The 12,573-nt window shown below is 43.0% G+C and overlaps 1 protein-coding gene across 2 annotated transcripts in view; it reads right to left on the reverse strand.

The window, feature by feature from the left end:
- PC (pyruvate carboxylase) overlaps positions 1-12,573 on the reverse strand; it is a 916,513-nt gene that overhangs the window by 121,823 nt on the left and 782,117 nt on the right. The gene's annotated exons all lie outside the window — the stretch shown is intronic.

Here is a 12,573-nt window from a genome sequence, read left to right on the forward strand (position 1 = left end):
AGCTAAAAGCCCTCACTGACTCACTCACTGACTGACTGACTTGCCAAAAGTTCTCCAACTTCCCGATGTCGTAGAAACATGAATTTTGGCACGAGCATAGATTATCTCCAAAATAGGAAAAGTAATTGGGTCCCAACTCGATTATTCAATTCTAGCGCAAAAGAATTGGCGTCAAAATTTAACGTACGTAATCTAAATCTCTCACTTACCAAAGTCATAGAAACTTAAAACTTGGCACGGGCATTGAATATGTCATAAATAGGAAAAGTTAATGGGACCCAACTCGATTATTCAATTCTAAGTGCAAAAGAATTAGCGTCCACATTTTACGTACGGAATCTAATTCTCTCACTTCTTGGTGTCACAGAAACATGAAATTTGGAACGGGCATTGATTACGTCATAAATAGGAAAAGTTAATGGGGCCCACCTCGATTGTTCAATTCTAAGTGCAAAAGAATTAGCGTCCGCATTTTACGTACGAAATCTAATTCTCTCACTTCCCGATGTCATAGAAACTTGAAATTTGGCACGGCATTGATTACGTCATAAATAGGAAAAGTTAATGGATCCAAACTCAATTATTCAATTCTAAGTGCAAAAGAATTAGCGTCCAAATTTTACATATGGAATCTAATTCTCTCACTTCCTGATGTCATTTTATATAAAGGAAATGTCGCATGGTTGCCTCCACATGGTGTTTCCTGGGTAACACAGAGAACTATGCAAAATGGTGAACACATGTTTTTCCTCGGTATCTCTAAAGTAACCATGACTTCAGAAGATTTTCCGTGTGAACACCAGATAAACTCCAGTACCAAATTAACTCGGGCGAAGCCGGGTATATCAGCTAGTATCTATATATATAAAGCTGAAAGCCCTCACTGACTGACTGACTGACTGACTAACTGACTGACTCGCCAAAAGTTCTCCAACTTCCCGATGTTGTAGAAACATGAATTTTGGCACGAGCATACATTATCTCCAAAATAGGAAAAGTAATTGGGTCCCAACTCGATTATTCAATTCTAGCGCAAAAGAATTGGCGTCGAAATTTAACGTACATAATCCAAATCTCTCACTTCCCAAAGTCATAGAAACTTAAAACTTGGCACGGGCATTGAATATGTCATAAATAGGAGAAGCTAATGGGTCCCAACTCGATTATTCAATTCTATGCGCAAAATAATTTGTGTCAAAATTTTACGTACGGAATGTATTTTTCTCACTTTCCAGTGTCATAGAAACATGAAATTTGGCAGGAGCATTGATTATGTCATAAATAGGAAAAGCTAATGGGTCCCAACTCGATTATTCAATTCTATGCGCATAAGAATTAGCGTCCAAATTTTACGTACGGAATCCAATTTTCTCACATAGAAACTTAAAATTTCGCACAGGCATTGAATATGTCCTAAATAGGAAAAACTAACGGGTCCCAACTCGATTATTCAATTCTATGCGCAAAAGATTTAGCCTCAAAATTTTACGTACGGAATGTATTTTTCTTACTTTCCAGTGTCATAGAAACGTGAAATTTGGCACGAGCATTGATTATGTCATAAATAGGAAAAGCTAATGGGTCCCAACTCGATTATTCAATTCTATGCACAAAAGAATTAGCGTCAAAATTTTACGTACGGAATGTATTTTTCTCACTTTCCAGTGTCATAGAAACGTGAAATTTAGCACGAGCATTGATTATGTCATAAATAGGAAAAGCTAATGGGTCCCAACTCGATTATTCAATTCTATGCGCAAAAGAATTACCGTCCAAATTTTACGTACGGAATGTAATTTTCTCACTTTCCGGTGTCATAGAAACGTGAAATTTGGCACGCGCATTGATTATGTCATAAATAGGAAAAGCTAATCGGTCCTAACTCGAATATTCAATTCTAGCGCAAAAGAATTAGCGTCCAAATTTTACGTACGGAATGTAATTTTCTCACTTTCCGGTGTCATAGAAACGTGAAATTTGGCACGCGCATTGATTATGTCATAAATAGGAAAAGCTAATTGGTCCTAACGCGATTATTCAATTCTAGCGCAAAAGAATTAGCGTCCAAATTTTACGTACGGAATGTAATTTTCTCACTTTCCGGTGTCATAGAAATGTGAAATTTCGCAGGAGCATTGATTATGTCATAAATAGGAAAAGCTAATGGGTCCCACCTTGATTGTTCAATTCTAAGCGCAAAAGAATTAGCGTCCACATTTTACGTATGGAATCTAATTCTCTCACTTCCTGATGTCATTTTATATAAAGGAAACATCGCATGGTTACCTCCCGTGGTGTTTCCTGGGTAACACAGAGAACTACGCAAAATGGTGAACATATGTTTTTCCGGTATCTCTAAAGTAACCATGACTTCATAAGATTTCCATGTGAACACCAGATAAACACCAGTACCAAATTAACTCGGGCGAAGCCGGGTATATCAGCTAGTCTCTTTTAAAAATAAGAAGGCTTAAAGGGCGCACAAACAAACATAAATTTAAATATAATTATTAAAAGTCTCCACCCCTATCATGGACAATTTATAATTTGCTTTTCACTTCTATTACAGGGGTTACATTAGAGAACAATTGTACATCTTGTACTCCTTCCCCTTAGAAAAAGTGTCGGAGCACCCAGCCGATTGTTTGGGCGGCTCCTATTTGAAATTCTGGGTAGGGGATTCACAGATATTTTAAAAACCGTGTAGTCCTAAGTCAAATCCTATCCCATAACTATCGATTTGGGGTAATTTGTTCTTCTGCACCGCTGCAAAGCACCCGTTGGGCAAAAATCTTTCAATGTCTATTAAAGCTACATTTATAAATCTGACATTTAGTCAGACCAATAAAAACCACATTCGTGGTTCTGTGGTTCGACACGTTTCTGCCGCACAACTGACTCCTCAGGAACCTCCACGAACCATCACTCACCGCATACCATATTGCCAGTTATAGACTCAAAACGTTACTTTGAAAGAGTTCAATAACAGATTCCAGTGGCCTAATACTACCAGCTGGACCCGATTAAGCTAAAAAATGTAATTTTTGGAGATCCAATAACCCCCTACTTGGTGCTCACTCGTGTCTCAGGTCTAGCTACAAACTACCTCTTGTGGGAATAATGCCCTGTCTTTCCAATACCAGAATCCTAAAATATATATATAGGACTAGAGGTAGTCCGTCTAATGTGCCAAAGACCTGAAAATAGCCCTCATCTCAGCTGTTGCTTAGGTATACTATCCTATCTATAGCAGAATAGCCAGAAGATTGTGGTGAGATGCACCAAAACAAAAAAGCAGGAGACCGAGCAAAGCCCCCAGTCTTGAAGGTAGACTGGAGGAATCTGACTTGTCTAGCACACAGTGCTTCCTTTTAAGCCCATGGTATAGTCACTCCTCCTTGGGTGTAACTATACATCCACCAATCCGTGTGAGCCATAATCACCTACGCCCTCTCCAAAGGAGGGCTGTCTGCATTGCACACCAATTCAGTGCCCTAGTGACCGATCTTTGTTCCCAAAACAAAGCATTAGCCTCTATATTATTATAACGCTGGGCTTTTATGCACAACCGTACTAATTCCAGGGCTGTCATATTCGAATATCCCTTATTTGGGGATCCATTAATATGCATGTTACCGTGGCATCACTTATTTATTAACCCGGAAGAGGTGGAGATATCCGGATCCTCCATGTGTGGTTGCTTGACATTGCTTGGTAAACGCTCCCGAGTTTTTCCCAGGGTGGGGAGAAGTCACCACTAGCATCACATCATGCTGCTGAGAGTACTACCGAAGTAGAGTGAGGACGTCATCCCTAGGATATCACGTGACCGGGACCCAACGCCTTGTGTTGGCATGTTGCCATAGTGAGAGTACTTACAAGGACGCTAACCACACAGGTTGTGTCGTCACATGACCAGGACCTGACGCCCTGTGTCCAGAGGTTACCATAGTGATAATAGTACCAGGGATGCTAAACCTGGGTCCTCCTTCATGTGTCTATCCGGGGGACCCCTGAGGCGTGGATACAATGTCGCCAAAGATGTAGATAAGTGGTACAGCTATCGTATTGCCTCATAAATGATGCTCTGATCAGACCAGCAGCCAAGTTAATGGTGACAATTTTCTGTTCCTAATTCAACACTTTCTTATGATACCCCAGGCGCACCTATTTTTGGACTGGTTAGTGTATATTATCGAATTCTAATAGGAAATGGCTCCCAACAAGGACACCTTCAATGAGATGTATCTTTATATAAGGATTGGGGTGGGATCATAACTATTGAGGAGTGATCCATAAATACATTCTCGCATTGAGGTTTACCTAATCTTTCCAAAAGGGAGGGGGAGGAGTGAGTTGCCCAGGGGCAGAAGGCAGGAATTAGGGGAATTATATATAACACAATTAAATGAGGGAATCTTATATGAAACAACTAAATGAGAGTCTCATTCAGTCCACCTGGTTGCATGCAATCCATCCTAAAAATACACTCCATTTCTTTCTGCAAAAGTCTTTTATTGACATTTCCCCTTCTACCTGATGTTCTAAAAGACTCAAGGCCCTGGAATCGGATTGCATTCACATCATTATCATGAAATTGACCTATGTGGTTGGCAAGAAAGGTGCACTCCCCTCTCCTTACATTTCCCACATGGGCCAGAATTCGTCTTCTGAATTCTTGTGTGGTTTTTCCTACATAGTTACGCGGGCATGGGCAAGATGCCATATAAACCAGATTAGTTGACTTGCAATACAGAAATTCTCTTATCATAAATGATTCTTCTGTAGTCGGGCTTGAAAAACTCACATCCTTTTTTATAAAGGCATACGCTTAACAACCACCACAGGGAAAGGTACCACATGAATGACATGCCCCCAACCAAGTGCATGACCCCAACGATGGTGGTATGTTGCTTTTTACCACACTATCTCACTGGTTGCACCCTTGTCTGAATGTTATAAGGGGGATATCCCAAATAATATCCCTCAGGTCACTGTTCTCTTTGAGAATGTACCAGTATTTACTTAGGAGAGCCCGCATCTGGGGTATTCCCTCGTCATAGGTATTGATAATTCTAATAGTATCCTCCTCTTCTTTTGAGTATGTGACCAATAGATCCTCAAACATTGATATCAATCTTTGGCTGATGGAAAGCGCAGTGTTCTTCGACAAAGAGTTTAACCCTCAGTAACAATACACGTCAATAAAAGCCTGCTTCAAACACCTTCATTTCGTAAGAGATCTACAGGATTTCAAGGATAATAAAGCTAATAATATTCCAGAACAAAGCTCAGAGACAGACATAAGTTCGTCAGAAGGGGACCTCTCAGAGAGTGAGAGTAACAAAAGAGATAGACCAGTACCATCTGTAGGGAAGAATAGAGGCTGACATACCTCGAGGTAGAGGCAGAATACAAACTGGTACAGGGGCTGGTTTTTCAGGCCAGCCAATCGGTCACTATTTTCTAAGGGAGCGGAGGGACTTTCCCTGAACGATATGGTAAAGAAGAACGTTTGGGGCCACCAGACCACTGTGGTTACTACCCAGGTTGTACAGACAGTTATGGGTGGTAGTGAAGATAAGATGAAAGCTATTAATCTTTCACCCAGGGAGTTGTCTGGGGATGAAATGAGGGTATTGGAGAGGGGCCCATCTTTTGTCCCGACTAGACGCTTCAATAGGTTCGGCTTCTTATGTAAGATAAGGTGCAAAAAGTTATTCTCCATCCAGAATCACAATAATGCCTCTAATTTAATGGAAGTGAGTGATCTAGCTGGAGATCTGGAGGAGTTAGAATCGGAGGAACTACATGTACTGGGAGAAGGTCCATTCACTGACCTGAAATTAAAAAGTACTAAAAACCATCCCCAGGGCAATCCCCCTATGTGGACATCTTTGAAAAAAATCACATCAGAGGAAATTAAAAGGATACCATTATGGAGGGGAAGACATAATAATGGGCGGCCAGTGCAGTGACTAGCACAGGGCAGAGGCGTTCGAGTTATAGCTGGACAGGAAGATGAGCCTGGCTGCCGCATTCAGGATGGATTGGAGAGGGGAGAGTCTGGCGTGGGGGAGGCCAATCAGTAGCGAGTTGCAATAATCGAGTCGAGAGTGGATTAGGGTAACGGTGAGCGTTTTTAGTGTGTCCACAGTGAGAAAAGGGCGGAATCTTGCGATGTTCTTGAGGTGCAGGTGGCATGACGGGGCCAGAGATTGGATGTGGGGGAGTAAAGGAGAGATCAGAGTCAAATTTGACCCCAAGGCAGCGGGCATGTTGTCTGGGAGTTATGGTGGTTCCACACACTGAGATAGAGGTGTCAGGATGAGGTTGGTTAGTAGATAGTAGTTTTATTGACGTGTATTGTGACTGAGGGTTAAACTCTTTGTAGAAGAACACTAAGCTTTCCGTCAGTCAAAGATTGATATGAATGTTTGAGGAACTATGGGTCACATGCTCAAAAGAAGAGGAAAATACGATTACAATTATCAGTACCTATGACGACGAAGTACCCCAGCTGTGGGCTCTCCTAAGTAAATACTGTTACATCCTCAAAGAAAACAGTGACCTGAGGGATATTCTTCCGGATGTCCCCCTTATAACATTCAGACAAGGGCGCAACCTGAGAGATAGGGTGGTAAAAAGCCACCTACCACCATCGTTGGGGTCACACACCTGGTTGGGGACATGTTGTCAATGTGGTAACTTTCCCTGTGGTGGCTATCAAGCATGTGCCTTTATCAAAAAGGGTGTGAGTTTTTCGAGCACATCTACAGGAGAATCATTTATGATAAGAGAATTTCTGTATTGCAAATCAACTAATCTGGTTTATATGGCATCTTGCCCATGCCTGCGTAACTACGTGTGAAAAACCACACAAGAATTCAGAAGACAAATTCTGGCCAATGTGGGGAATGTAAGGAGAGGGGAGTGCACTAGAGATGAGCGAGCGTACTTGTCCGAGCTTGATACTCGTTCGAGTATTAGGGTGTTCGAGATGCTCGTTACTCGAGACGAGTACCACGCGGTGTTCGAGTCACTTTCATTTTCTTCCCTGAGAAATTTGCGCGCTTTTCTGGCCAATAGAAAGACAGGGAAGGCATTACAACTTCCTCCTGTGATGTTCCAGCCCTATACCACCCCCCTGCAGTGAGTGGCTGGCGAGATTAGGTGTCACCCGAGTATTAAAATCTGCCCGCCCGCGGCTCGCCACAGATGCATTCTGACAGAGATCAGGGACAGTGCTGCTGATGCTGCTGCTGCTATAGGGAGAGCGTTAGGAGTTATTTTAGGCTTCAAGAACCCCAACGGTCCTTCTTAGGCCATAGTCAGAAATCGCAGATCGCACCTATCTGCGATCTGCGATTCCTGTTCTCTTCTCTATATGCGCTCAATGGGGCCGGCGGCAGCAGCGCCGACCCCATTGAGAACATATAGAAGACAAATCATTCTTCTCTGCCACAGCTGTAACAGCTGTGGCAGAGGAGAACGATGTTTGCCCATTGAATTCAATGGAGCCGGCAATACAGGAGGTTCCACTGAAAGCAATGAGCCAATCAGAGGCAGGTCTGACTCACACCCCCTTCACACCCACTGCAGGCCGGCCGCGCTGAACTCCGTCTGCCGGGACAAGGTAAGTATATATATTTTTTTATTTTTACACATTTCTGGATGAATTGTAGGGAAGGGCTTCTATATTTAAGCCCTTCCCGACAATTCATCCCGCGCACGCCGGCAGCCTATTGCTTTCAGTGGATAGTGCAGGTAGTGTGGTGCTTAGCTAAGGTATGCATTGCTAATGAGGGTTTTTTAGAAGTAAAAATTGTTGAGGGGGGGGCACTATTGCCGCTATTGTGGCTTAATAGTGGGACCTGGGAACTTGAGATGCAGCCCAACATGTAGCCCCTCGCCTGCCCTATCCATTGCTGTGTCGTTCCCATCACTTTCTTGAATTGCCCAGATTTTCACAAATGAAAACCTTAGCGAGCATCGGCGATATACAAAAATGCTCGGGTCGCCCATTGACTTCAATGGGGTTCGTTACTCGAAACGAACCCTCGAGCATCGCGATAATTTCGTCCCGAGTAACGAGCACCCGAGCATTTTGGTGCTCGCTCATCTCTAGAGTGCACCTTCCTTGCCAACCATATACGTCAATTTCATGATAATGATGTGAATACAATCCGATTCCAGGGCCTTGAGTCAGTGGCGTAGCAAGGTCAGGTGGTACCAAATGCGGACATTTTTTTTGTCACCCCCCACACACACCCCAATTTTGAAATTATTAAAAGAAGGAAAAATTCTGTCTCTTCTATGAAGTCTCTCTGCTCTCATTCTGGGCAGGTCAATCTTTTTATGCTCTCTGTCTCATTCCAGTCATGTTTCTCTCTTTTTGCTGTCTCTTTCTACCATGTCTCTCTCCTCTCTCATTCCTGTCACCTCTTTTTTTGTCAGTCTGTCTCACTTGTCATGTCTCTGTTCAGTCATGTTTTTGTTTCTGCAGTCTCTTTCCTGTCATGTCTCTCCTTCTCTATCGTGTCTCTCTCTACTCTCTCCTTTGATTTCTCTTCTGTCTCCTGTTTCTTAGCCATCATATTTCTTTCCTGTTTTTTTTTCTCCTGTCCCCTTTCTTCCATCTCTTCCCTGGCGTGTTGCTTTCCTCTGGTGTCTCTATTTTGTCATAGTTCTCTCCTCTGCTGTCTCTTTCCTGTCATGTCTCTCTCTGCAGTCTCTTTCCTGTTGTGTCTCAATCTGCAGTCTCTGTCCTGCCATGTTTCTTTCCTCTGTCTCTTCCTTGCCATGTTGCTTTCCTCTGCTGTCTATCTTTCTCGGCTGTCTCATTCCTGTCATGGCTCTTTTCTCTCCTATCTCTCTTTGCAGTCTCTTTCCTGTCATGTCTCTCTCATGTTATATTTCTCTGTAGTTTCTTTCCTCTACTCGATCTACTGTCTCTCTTTCATCTGTCTCTTCCCTGCCATGTTGCTTTCCTTTGCTGTCTTTCTCTGCTGTCTTTTTCCTGTTATGTCTCTCTCCTCTGTTGTCCCTCTCTCTCATGTTATATTTCTCAGCTGGTTCTCTCCGGTCATATCTCTCTGCAGTCACTCTCCTGTCATGTTTCCCTCCTCGGCTGTTTCTCCCCTGTCATGTCTCTCTCTGCAGTCTCTTTCCTGTCATGTTTCTTTTCTTGGCTGTTTCTCTCCTGCATGCCTCTCTCTGCAGTCTCTTTCCTGTCATGTTTCTCTCCTCCGCTGTCTCTGATATCCTGTCATTTCTATTATCTCTCCCCTGGGCCATCTCTCTCCTGTCAGTCTCAGCTCTTCTCTCTCCTCTGTCTGCAGGGGGACGGCCTCGGTCCTCCTCCAAGGGAGGCTCCTCTGTTCCTTGCTCCTCCTCTGGTCTTCGGCATGGCTCCTTGCATTGGTCGCAAATACTGCTGATGCTGCGGTGAGTAGGGGAGGAGTACAGGGGTGTGCAGGACCACACCTGAGCTGTCACCCCCCTCACTGATTGCACCCACCTTCCTACACCACTGCCTTGAGTCTATTAGAACATCAGGTAGAAGGGGAAATGTCAATAGAAGACTTTTGCAGAAAGAAATGGAGTGGATTTTTAGGATGGATTGCATGCATCCAGGTGGTTTGAGTAAGACTCTCTCATTTAGTTGTTTCATATGAGATGTGAGATTCCCTCATTTAATTGCTTTATATATAATCCCCCTAATGCCTGCCTTCTCGCCCTGGGCAACTCTCCCCTTCCTTTTGGAAAAAATAGGTAAACCTGAATGCGATAATGTAGTTATGGAACACTCCTAAATAATTATAATCCCACCCCAATCCTTATAAAAAGGTACATCTCATTGATAGTGTCCTTGTCGGGAGCCATTTCCTATTAGAATTCGGTAATTTATACTAACCAGTCCAAAAATAGGTGCGCCTGGGGTATCATAAGAAAGTGTTGAATTAGGAACAGAAAATTGTCACCATAAAATTGGCTACTGGTCTGATCAGCGCATAATTTATGAGACAATACGATAGCCGCGCCACTTATCTACATCTATGGCGACATTGTATCCACGCCTCAGCGGTCCCCGAATGGACACATGAAGGATGACCCAGGTTTAGCATCCCTGGTACTATTATCACTATTTGGACACCTTTATTATCACCTATATTATCACCTTTGGACACAGGGCGTCAGGTCCTGGTCATGTGACGACACAACCTGTAAGGTTAGCGTCCTTGTAAGTACTCTCACTATGGCAACATGCCGACACAAGGTGTTGGGTCCCGGTCACGTGATATCCTAAGGATGACATAACTGATATAGTCGCGTCCTCACGCTACTGTTGTAGATATGATGATTAGTTAGCGTAAAATGTCTATTGATTTGTAATAAACTAGATGTATCACGCAGCTGTAGTGATTTAACTCTGTAGAGGCTAATGGCTGCATAATTTCATTATGGCAATTGCTGGACAATGGCATGGTGAAAGATGTGTGTTTTATAACTTTAGCCTAATGTGAACCTCTTCTCCAGCCTCTAAGAGTTAAAGTCACATTCCTATACTGTATTACTTGTATGCATTTTGGGCGTTTTCCCCCACCTTCCCCCACTCTCAACTGCTGAAACAAAGAACTTTTAACTGACCTCATGTTCATAGAACAAGCACGGGCTCATACACTGGACTTGAGAGAGGTGGGGAGGGGGGCAGGGAATTCCATATGGCCAACGTATGGGAATCCTACATGTTGCTGACGTAGTCTGTTGTACGCCCATAAAGGGCAGGTATTATGTGTTTCAATAACTTGAGGCTCTGGGCATTGTATGATCAGATCCATATTAGACCTGAGACTGATATCTTGCGTCTAACTTGGCCAGTGTGCGCATACTGTATTACACAATTAGGAAGCAACAGAATACCCTGAAACTTGCTGGAGAAAAACATAATCCAGTTCCCTACTTCAATAGTACACTCGGCAGCATGATGTGAAGCTAGTGGTGACTCCACCCCACCTTGGGAAAAACACGGGAGCGTTTCTCAAGCAACGTTAGGCAGCCACACATGGAGGATACAGATATCTCCACCTCTTCCGGGTTAATAAATAAGTGAGGAGTGACTATACCATGAGTTTAAAAGGAAGCACTGTGTGCTATACAAGTCAGATTCCTCCAGTCTACCTTCAAGACTGGGGGCTTTGCTCGGTCTCCTGCTTTTTTGTTTTGGTGCATCTCACCACAATCTTCTGGCTATTCTGCTATAGATAGGATAGTATACCTAAGCAACAGCTGAGATGAGGGCTATTTTCAGGTCTTTTGCACATTAGACGGACTACCTCTAGTCCTATGTATTTACTTTAGGATTCTGGTATTGGAAAGAAAGGGCATTATTCCAACAAGAGGTAGTTTGTAGCTAGACCTGAGACACAAGTGAGCACCAAGTTGGGGGTTATTGGATCTCCAAAAATTACATTTTTTAGCTTAATTGGGTCCAGCTGGTAGCATTAGACCACTGGAATCTGTTATTAAACTCTTTCAAAGTAACGTTTTGAGTCTATAACTGGCAATATGGTATGCAGTGAGTGATGGTTCGTGGAGGTTCCTGAGGAGTCGGCTGTGCGGCAGAAACGCGTCGAACCACAAATGTGGTTTTTATTGGTCTGACTATATGTCAGATTTAATAGACTTTGAAACATTTTTACCCATTGGGTGCTTTGCAACAGTGCTGAAGAAAAAATTACCCCAAATCGATAGTTCTGGGATAGGATTTGACTTAGGACTACACGTTTTTTAAAATATCTGTGAGTCCCCTACCCAGAATTTCAAATAGGAGCCGCCCAAATAAAGGGCTGGGTGCTTCGACACTTTTTTTTAAGAGGAAGGAGTACAAGATGTACAATTGTTCTCTAATTTAACCCTTGTAATGTAAGTGAAAAGAAAATCAGAAATTGTGGGTGGAGACTCTTAATTACTATATTTAAATTTATGTTTGTTTGTTCGTCCTTTAAGCCTTCTTATTTTTATGAGAGATTAATAAATCTTAAGTTTTAAGGAGTCAGTGCAGTGAAGGCAACTTTTGTATTGATTTTTGATTCCTCTGCTACGATGAAAAAAAAAAAAAAGAAACTGCTGATCTGTATTTAAAAGGGGTGGACCAGAATTACAAGTTATTCCCTATGCACAGGATAAGGGATAACTTTCTGATTGGTAGGGGTTTCACCACTAAGACCCTCACCAATCCTGAGAACAGGGTTCCAATGTCCCCCATCCCTCTCACTGTGGGCTTATTTCACCTTCCACAGTGAGGAGAAAAATGAATGGAGCAATAGTAATGGAAGTGTGCTGGCACTCCATTCATTTTCAATGCTACTGTGGAGATAGCCAAGTGGCAAGTGCTCAGGTATTTCTGTCAGCTCCATTGAAATAAAGGGAGCATTGACCACCATGCTTAGCCAGCTCTCCATTTATTGTGATGTCACTGCAGATGGAAGAAGCGTCCCTCCAGTGATGAGTAGAGGGGCACATGGAATCCTTGTTCTTGGGATTTGGGGGGGGGGGCCCAGTGGTAAGACC

Source organism: Eleutherodactylus coqui, chromosome 11 (genome assembly GCF_035609145.1).
Source record: "Eleutherodactylus coqui strain aEleCoq1 chromosome 11, aEleCoq1.hap1, whole genome shotgun sequence".
Taxonomy (NCBI): Eukaryota; Metazoa; Chordata; class Amphibia; order Anura; family Eleutherodactylidae; genus Eleutherodactylus; species Eleutherodactylus coqui.